This window comes from Solanum dulcamara, chromosome 2, assembly GCF_947179165.1.
Source record: "Solanum dulcamara chromosome 2, daSolDulc1.2, whole genome shotgun sequence".
NCBI classification, from domain to species: Eukaryota; Viridiplantae; Streptophyta; class Magnoliopsida; order Solanales; family Solanaceae; genus Solanum; species Solanum dulcamara.
The window spans coordinates 3,893,480-3,904,179 of NC_077238.1; positions in this window are offsets into that span (position 1 = coordinate 3,893,480).

Consider the following 10,700-nt stretch of genomic DNA (forward strand, 5'->3'; position numbering starts at 1 on the left):
TATATCTAACTTAGTTGTGACAATCCAATGTGTTTAGGAGCTAGAGAAATTAAAGTGAGCAATAACATTAGCATATTTAGCGTAATTTCATAAATGAGGTTTGGGAAAGATAGAGTGTACGTGGACACTATTTTAACTTTATGGAGATAAAAAGATTGTTTTTGAAAGATTCTCAACTCAAGTATTGCACATCAAAATAATTTGATAATTGAAGTATTAAAAATAAATAGTAACATAAATTGTTTATAAAAAATTCACTCACCCTCAAGTTTCTTACTTTCACTTTTGTACAATATATGTAGTAAAATTTCATCAAGTGGGGTCAGAGGAGGTAAACTGTATGTAGACTTTACTGCTACGTTTATAGAGGTAGAGAGGTTGTTTTTTTAACCTTTTCACTTTTGTGTGCTTAGAAATGTTGTAGTTGTATCTTCAACCATCTAGTCCTGTAGCAATTGATTATTACTCTTTCCGTTCAAAAATACTTGTCATGTTTCACTTATCGAGAATCAATATATCTATTTTCTGAATTAGATTAATTTAAAAACTAATTTTAGATATTCGAAAAATACATGAAAAGTACTACAAATTGCAATTTTATATCAAAATGGTAAAAAAAAAATACATCATAAAATAATTAAAATTTATATTGTTTAACTTTCGGGCTTAGCTCTTTTCCGATGCAGATGAATAAACTGGTATTTTTTCTTTCAGTTGTTGCTCCGGAGAAAGAAGTTTAATTTGATAAGTATTTGAAACGAAGGAATTATGTTATTTGTGAAAATAACACCTTGCATGTGTCTTTTTAAATGTTAAATGTGTTTAAAAAAAATGATACAACATAATGACTACCACAAGTCTAAATCTCATAATCAGAATGTAATATGTACCATATAATTTAATTGACGCGATTTGAGAGTTATTTTACTCCACATATTTTTTCTCTCTCCAAATTTTAACTAAGTAAAATATTTGCTTAATATAATCAATTTCAATGTTCTTCACGAGATACATATTGCAGGAAAAAAATAAACTTATTATATGGTTCTCATAATTTTATATTATATGACAATTTTAGAAATCTTGACTTCAAGTCCCATACTACTCATCAATGAAATGAAAGGCGGTTAACACAATTAGAAGTATAACTACATGATGAAAATGTTTCCACTCAGTGTTCGATCTGAAGTCCGTGGAGCCTCGACTAAATCCGAATCGCGCATTGTAGGGTTCATTTAGGGGTGACGCTCCCAACATAATTTTTTCATATCCAGAGTTCGAACTCAAAACCTTTGATTAAGGGTGAAACAGTCTCACCATTGCACCACAACTCATGTTGGTTATATAGTTTAGTTAACATAATTGCAGAGCAATTTTATTCCACACATTTTTTCTCTCTCCAAATTTGAACTAACATTGCACGATATATCCAAATATTTATTCATTATAGTCACTTCAAAAATGTTTTTCACGAAATATGGAAGACAAAGGTAAACGTTTTTTTTTTTAAAAAAATAATTTTTTTAAAAAATTATATCGTTCTCATAATTGTATATTATATGACAGTTTTAGAAATCCTGATTTCAAGTGTCAATGCTAATAATCAACAAAATAAATGGCGGTTAACACAATTAAAGATATACCTAACATGATTTTCTTTTAAGAAGATAGTTGATCTTCATGAAATGAAAGAGTTTACATATATTACTAATAAAAAGAATTTTCAACTTACTATTCACTTTTTTTGTCCACATATGTCGATAATCTTTTAAATGACTTGATGATATACATTTTCGTTTAAACTTGGATTTTGGATGACAAAATAAGTTGTCCACAAGAAAACTCTTTGATGTGGATTGGATATTGGACCCATTTCCTTAACCAGTGTAATAATAAAGGCCAACTAAATCTATCGACGATTATTCTTAATTAGAAATGCCATGTAAAATTTATTAAAGAGGAAAATGTTTTCTCGCCGTTTTTATTTCATATCTATTTCCCTTTCTCCACCACAACTCTTGTTGGTGCGCCTTTTTTTTTCCCAGTATATAATAAATTATAATTTCACCCACATAGTTATAATAGTTTGTAAACGTCATTAATATATATTTGGTGTATACAACTATATAATATATAATAAATATATAATCATGGAAAAGAGATTGATCAAACAAAATTATAATATGACAAATACACTATATATCTATGTGAGTACGTACTTGTCGACTTTATCTTATTTTCGATTAATAAGAAATGAAAAGAGAACATTTTGAATCAAATTAAAACTTCCTAGCTGACCATAATGACTATTATTCTCAATCACTTTTTCCAAATTGGAGTGTTTATTTTTTTAATTTTATTATTACCTGAAAATGAATTTTAAAAAAGAATTCTGTTTGACTCACTAATTAAAGCAAGTGAAAATTTTATTAAAACAACTACCTTGAATTATCATAATAATAAAAAGAAGCCCCAAATGTATTAAAATAATATTGAAATTTTCCATACTTGACTATTAAAAACTTGCTTCATATTTGGTGGCTGAGAAAAAAATGTCTATTGAATTAGTACCTCACATGATATTTATTTATTTATTTTTTACAAGTTCCTTCTTGGAAAATTCCTCTTTTTAAGTGTTTTTAGGAGTTGATTTAGACAAGTTATTGACCTTCACGAGGTAGTGGTAATATATATATATATATTCAGATTTCACTTATGAAATTTTACTAGGTATGTTATTGTTGTTGTTGTTAGTTTAGACGTGATCTTTTTAAAATAAATATTTTCAAAACATTTTTTGGTTCAACATTGGAATAATCTTTTCAATATTTTTAAGTGAGTTTTTTTTTCCAAAGTGAAATGTATGTCCAAAAATAATTTCAAATTCCAAATACTTTCTCAGTACCTTTTTTTTCTCTCCACCATTACACGATGACCACGTATTGTTGATTTATAATGTTTCGATGGAAAAACACAGTTGAATTAGAAGAAAAAAAAATAATTAACATTGATTAAACATATGTAATTTCAGTTAAGATGATATTTATCGAGCCTGCTGTAATGACAATTAACTTTGACTAACTAAGAGGAGTAATGATTAGATATTATTTTGTGGAAAAAGTTAAGAGCTAAGATAATTGAATTTCTTTTTGATTATTCAAACTTGGAAGTAGGGGTGTACATGGACCGGGTTGGTTCGGATTTTTTACAAACCAAACAAAACTATTTGTGTCGGTTTATTAAATCTATAAACCAAACCAAATCAATAAAAGTTGAGTTTTTCGATATCAATTTTTCTCGGGTTTTTTGGATTTTTTTGGGTTTCTCGGATTTTTCAGTGTATCTAATAAAAAGCACAGAGCAGTGCTTCTTAAAAAGAGTTCTAGTACAAAATATCAACATATAAGATGGAGACAGAACACTGTTTGAAGTTTTAACTTTATAATATAACTTTATAAGATGGTTTTTTTTTGTATATTATTTAAATGGGCTTCTCAAGTCCAAATCTAAATGTAAGAAAAAAACAAAATTTTTTAAAAATATTTATAAATTACATTTTAATAAATATTTTTATGTATAACATAATTTAAAAGTAGTATATCTATAATCAGGTCGGTTTGGGTTCGATTTGACTTTTTTTAGTTAAAACCAAACCAACCCTATAATGGTTGGTTTTTTTTTCCAAACACCAAACCAAGTCAAACCAAACCACTAGTCGGTTTTTTTTCAGGTTTGGTTCGATTTGTCGGTTTGATGCGGTTTATCGATTTGCCCTGTACAACCCTACTTGGAAGTCAAAGCAAAAGGTAGAACCAAATATTCTTCGATGATTCAGTTCATCGAGCTATTACAAAAGTATCACACAAAAATAAAGAAAAAAAATTCATTTTTATGATCCATAAAAAGATCTTCAAGCTTAGTCTAGTTCAAATTTGACCTTTTCGAACTCTATATTTAACTCATAAATAGAGGCACAAGATTGAATCGCTTCGAACCAATGTCGCAGTGTCTTATAATAATTTTGTAGGCTATGTAGTCGTTTGGCTTCATACACTCATGCGTGCGTAGAATTATAAATTATTAAAAAAAAATATTTTTGTTGCTGTTTAATTAATTTTAACCTATTAGTATTTTCAAAATCTTTTAATTATATTGTGTTAAATTGAGAAACACGTTTTAGTGATCACTAAATAACTTCTATGGCTAATATTGCTTCTGGAGATTTGCATCATTGACTTGTTAGGAAAAGTCATGTGGAATTATTCAGCTTAGATTGTATGTTCCCTTGCAATTATTCATAGATTTAAATACATTTGTCCTCTTTTAATTCGAGCTTCCAAGAAAAAATCAACCAACATTTACAATGTTTAGGAGGATAAATATATACTCTCATCTTAATAGACCACACAACAGAGGATTTATTCCAAAAAAAATCTAAAATTAGTGAATTTAGAATGACCATGATATCTTATTATTGATAGACCAATAAAAAAATTTAAAGAAATTATATGACGTTCGATGATGTTGATCACCAACGACAGTGTACGTAGGTGTCGATAGAGGATAGTGTTAGCAATGATGGTATTGTGGATTGTATAACTATTGGTGATGATGACTAGCAGTATTGGTTGATCGGTGGTGGTAATTGATGGTGCGACTAATAATTGTGGTGGATGATAGCTTGATAGCGAATGATGGTATGCAATGACGACAATGGTTGATTATATAAATACATATATAGTAAAGACTAACGGTGGTTGATAGTGATGATTTATATGGTGGCTATATGGTGAAGGTTGATTGTAATAATTGATAACGACGGTGGTTGTTCATGAGGATGGGTAGGGGTGTGCATCGGTTGGTTCGGTTCGGTTTTATGTATTATCGGTTCGATTTATCGAGTTTCGATTTTGAAATATGCTAAACCAATAAGATATTTTTTATCGATTTTTGGTTTATCGATTTTTGTCCTTAACGGCTCGGTTTTCGATTTACCCAATAAAAAAATGTTCATAAAATAATTATATGACTTCTCCAATAATTTGGCGCGACAAGACAATAACAAAACTTTACGGAATGCTCATAAAATAAAAACAATAGTGACTAAGATGAAAAGAACTCTACAAGTGCAACATAAATAAAAGAACTAGGACAATAATGTAAATTGAAGGCTAAAGGAAAATGTAATAACCAATAAGGTATTGATATTAATATTTTGTCACGATCCAAATACGGGTGTGATGGCACTCATCTCTACCCACCGAGATAAGTCAGCCTAATACCCAACGGAAAGTAGATGCGGAAGAAAAAGACATAAATCAAAATTTAACTTAACCGAAAACACCTAAAACAACCTCAAAATCCCCCAAGATTGGTTATCACGTGTACAAATCACTAATACATTACAGAAGTACAAAAGAAAATATAGTCACAATGTCTTTGTCTCTAGAATAAGACTAAAACATAATAAAAGAGTAAGAGGTGTCCGCTAGATGGATGTAACAGCTACCTCAACACTCGGAATGATAGCCTCGGATGTAGTGAAAAACAGTAAGAGATCAAGCAGGTCCGGGCTCACAACCTACACAAGTGTAGAAGCAAGGGGTGAGTACCAAAAAATACGGTACTCAGCAAGTGGACAACTAAAACTAAGCAAAGCTCAATAGATACAAGTACTCATGTCCTCCCGACCGAACCTCCTTAACTACAACCTGCATAAAACCAACCCAACTCTACAATTGTACAATAACAACAGTATTACAGTCCACGAATACTCATCAATAGTCTTATCAATGAATCATATCAAATCAAGTTCAGCATATACAGATCAATAAGTGGTAAACACGAATTTCACAAATATAAAAAAAATGCGATGCAATGCAATGAGATGATGTATGTCTGTCCTATCGGTACATATCCGTTGAATTACAGTCCGGAACCCATGGGGGACATTTCTGTCCATGTAACCTGCCACGGAGCGTGTGGCCCGTCCCCTCAATATATATATCCTGCCACGGAGCGTGTGACTCGATCCCTTTGTTTCATAATACCTGCCACGGAGCATGTGACCCGACCCCTTTGTTTCATAATACCTGTCACGGAGCGTAAGACCCGATCCCTTTTGTTTCATATCATTTTCAGTCTCAACACAATATGTCAGAACCAATGCAATCAATTCATGTTCATATAATTTACGAGAATAACCTGACAACAATAATAATTTTTTCCATCTCACATCAACATAGTCATTTCACATGTCCAAAATAAACCCATAATCACAACATATCAATCCCACCAATACATGTCATTAGATCACCATTTTATACCCCTCATCGCCATTTTTTTAAGGCCAATCATACAGTCAATAATCAGTCCAATTCTCATTACTCTCCAGTACACATAACACAGAAATACAAGCATCTACAAGCTTAAACTGAGGTTTAAAAATTTACTTGCCTTAATTAATCAAGCAGACACTCCGGGACTTGAGCCTTGCCTTTTCGTTGGGCCTCCAAATCAACGTAATCTAATCAAATAAATAATCACAATAAGATTTTTGAAACTAACAACACCCTTATTACCATTTGTCTAGCCTAGACCCAAAAACTCACACAAATCTATAATCACGTTCCTAATCTTGATGCCACTTAACATGACAACTCCATATTTTCTAAATTTCAAAACTAGGGTTAAACCTCAATTAAATTGAATAATCACATTAAAACTTGAGCCTTTCGTAACGCTTTCTAACGATCAAAATCTGTTCAAATACATAATCTTCATAAGAATACGAATCCAATGACACCCATATTGCTATATTTATTTTCGGATAAAAAATTGGATCAAAAAGTCATCCCGAGTCATTGAAGTCAAATCTAAAATTTTCTTTCCTATTATGTTCACTCATGATAAAATAACCTCACATGTCAAATTTCAGCTAAAACGGATCGTTATTCGACCCCCAAATCAAGATTTTATGTGAAGAACCCTAGGATCATATTTTCTTATTTCAGTGTTATTTCTGCACCAATATACCCTAAAAATATGTTCATAATCACATGAAAATTTAATGGAAAGGATGAGAATAATTATCTTGACGCTTTGAAATGAAAATCTCTATTTTTCTCTTCTCCTTTATTTTTCTTTTCCCCTTTCTTTTCCTTCTTCCTCCGTATATTTTTGTTTTCCAGTTTTCTACCGCCGCTGCGTTATACTCGTTTACATCTGATGGCATTATGCCATCAGATTTTATATATATTATTATTATTATTATTATTATTATTATTATTATTATTATTTCCTTTTTTTTCTTATTAATTATGTACTAAAATAACAAATTCTACTAACCTATTTTATTAAATATAAGAAAAGTGGTATAAGTATTAGATAAATTAATACTTTAGCTCATCAATTAAATTAATTATTTAAATTCATCCATCAATTAATTAAATGAAGTTATCGAATAGTCCAAAATTTCCAATTTAAATATACGGAAGGAGTCTTTTATGAAGGAAAGAGGACTCGTTCTCAAAATGACCTAACGGGTCATTACATATTTAATATTTATTTAGGGGTAATTTAGTAAATTATATTGTCTTAATGGGTTAAAACCAATATCGAACCAATAACCCGATAATTTTTTTTTTTATAAAACCATTAAAAACCTATTAACTCAATAACCCAATAGTAATAACGAATAATATTTTTTCAGTTCAATTTATTGATCGATTCGATTTTTGCACACCTAAAAATGAATGGTGAATATAATTAATAATGGTGAATGACAGACGATAAGTAATAATGAAGAGTGATAACAATATTTGGTAATAATAAGAATAATCTAGAATATATAGTTTTAATCCCATGAAAATATCAAATTCAAGTGTGCATGACACAAATCAATTCAAGCTTATAAGAAGGGGGTTAATAAATATACGTGTTAAATATATTTCCAAGTAAATTATCTAGGGTTTCATAGAATTGAGTGGTCAGCTTTTGGTCAGAATAAAGTAATTTGAATCGACAATATATCAAAATGTACAACAAATAAATCGACCCCTAACCCCTAGTGGGACTGGAGTCACATGAAGTGAAAGATGTGGTTGAACAATCTGTCAGAACATTTATATTTATTGTATGTATAAAGAATTATATTCCTATTACATATATAGGTTATTAAAAATATTAAAAATACATATATCTTTTTTTGTTAATATAATTTATTTGATGCATTTTGACAAGATATGTAATTTTAAAAAGAATGAATAACTTATAATTAAACTTTTGATCTAAATCAAATTAGACATATTTGAGTACTTATATAAATTATTTTATTAATGATAAAATGATTTTTTTTTTAAAATATGGAAATATATTATTTTTTGATTTTTTTTTAAAAATACATCATATAATTTGAGATAGAGAAAAATATCTCTCTCTCGTAAATGATATATTAAATCTTGAACATTTATCGTAAAATTTATAACTTCGACACTGGTTCTCCACTATACACAACAGTGTCTCCACTATACAAAAAGGAGAAAGAAAAGACGAACAAAAATATGGAAATTATCCTTAGTACATCTGTTTTCTTGCAGTAGTACTACTATCCTAGGACCTTACATTTTCTTCCACTTGCTATGGCTTATGCAGTAAAGACTTCAGACAGAGTTGCGCTAAATACGATGAAAAGAATGTGGGCCTTTTTTTTCGTACCAATCCTTATTTATTACGATATTTTTCTTTTTGGGGGAGGAGGGTTACTGTATAGCTCATTTAGTAGAGCATTAGGGTTCTAACCTAATGATCGCAACTTCAAGTCTCGCTATATCCAAATCTACATTACACACTATGTACTATGAATAATAACGATGTATAGTAGTCTTCAATAATGACTCTAAGTTGCAATTTATACATAATAATTAAAAGAGTGAATATACCAATAATTAGTTGTTATTACTGAATGATTCAAAAGGGATGCAAATCTATAAATTTAGGGATCTTTTTCTTCATCATCATAAAGCCTATTATGCCATTATTATTTACAAAATAAAAGTGCAACAAAAGGGTCATGATACATCCTAATAAGTAATTAACAACTGTATATTGTTCATCTTCCTTCCACTTATGTTATTCAATTCATACTGTTCAAAAACACCATCATGTCCATGTTGATCTTCAAAAGTAATGTAATTTTTAGAAGATTCGACCAATCATGCCATTAAACTTTTTTTATTTATCGTATCCACCATTGACAACGATCTCTTGACCTAGCCCCCTCCACGAAATCAAACAATATAGCCTCTTGATGCAAATTCACAAATAGACGAGGTTGCTTGAGATGGTTTCTACATAAAGGACACGTCATACGTCCCATACCTAACCACCTATCAAGACAAACCCTATGAAAAAGATGATCACATCTCAATTCTCTAACTTCTTCTCCTTCTTCAATCTTGCATAAACATACTGAACATTCTACTGAATCCGAATTAGAAGACCCCGGTTCAGGTTCATAATGCATAACTTCAAGCTCATGATCATGATAATCATGATCATTTTGAGAAGAAATTGTACTAAGATTATAAGGATGAGTAAAAGATTGAAGGAGAAGAATATTCCAAGCCCATTTCAACTGAGTAACTATAAAAATGACATAGTTTAAGAGTATAGATATCGATGATCGTGGAAACATTTTTAGGGATTTTTTCAAAATATAGATAGAAACTAGAAAAAAGAGGAAAATAGTGATAGGTGATGATGCTGGTCGCATTTTTTTTTCTTGGGTAAATGTGCAACCTTTGTGATTTTCAAGAAACTCACAAAAGCTGCTTGGTGTATATCTTTTTTTTGGGAATAAATGGGGCTATATATAGTAGAGGACTAATAGCAAATTGGGAGGCTACAGAAGAAAAGTTTTTTATTTTTGGTAATTACTTAATTATTTTACACGTTTTTCAAGAATGAAAAAGCTTGAAATTTTTTATTTAAATGAAATGCTAATAATGTCTGCCGCTGTATAACTTGGAGGATAAGAGAGTCCATATTATGGGGCAGTGACTTTTACCATATGATTATTTTAGAAAATATACGACACTTTTATTTAATAATAGTTAAAAAGAGAAAAAGACAAGATAGACTATTATTATTATTATTGAATAAAATGATAAAAAGGTATGGAGATAGATGTTCAACGAGGGAAACAAAAAGGTACCATCAAACTTACTATATTGTTGGATAAGAGAAAATTCAAAATTTATAATTTATGCAATGAACTCAAGTTAAGATTATAATAATAATAATTGAATTTATAGTTATATATATTTGGACACCTCTAAAGAAAAATATTAATTGGAGGATAATATAATTAAATTATTTTTATTTATTATTTTTCTAAATGTAATACTTCTCTCGTAGGTGTTAAATTAATATCTCTTTATATTTATGACTAGTGTAAAGGTGGAAATAAATAAATAATTATACTTTGATTTTTTAAAATGACAACTATGTTGGATCATTTATTTTTAGTATGGAAGACAAGTAAAGTAGTCCGAAGAGAGTAGCTTTTGTTCAGATCATGTAATATATATTAAGAAATTTACTATATTGAAGCTTCAATTAAATATGAATATACACAACGTAAGATTCACTCAAAGAAGAAAAACACTTTTTTGGTTAAAAAAAAGGTATCCTAATTCCTA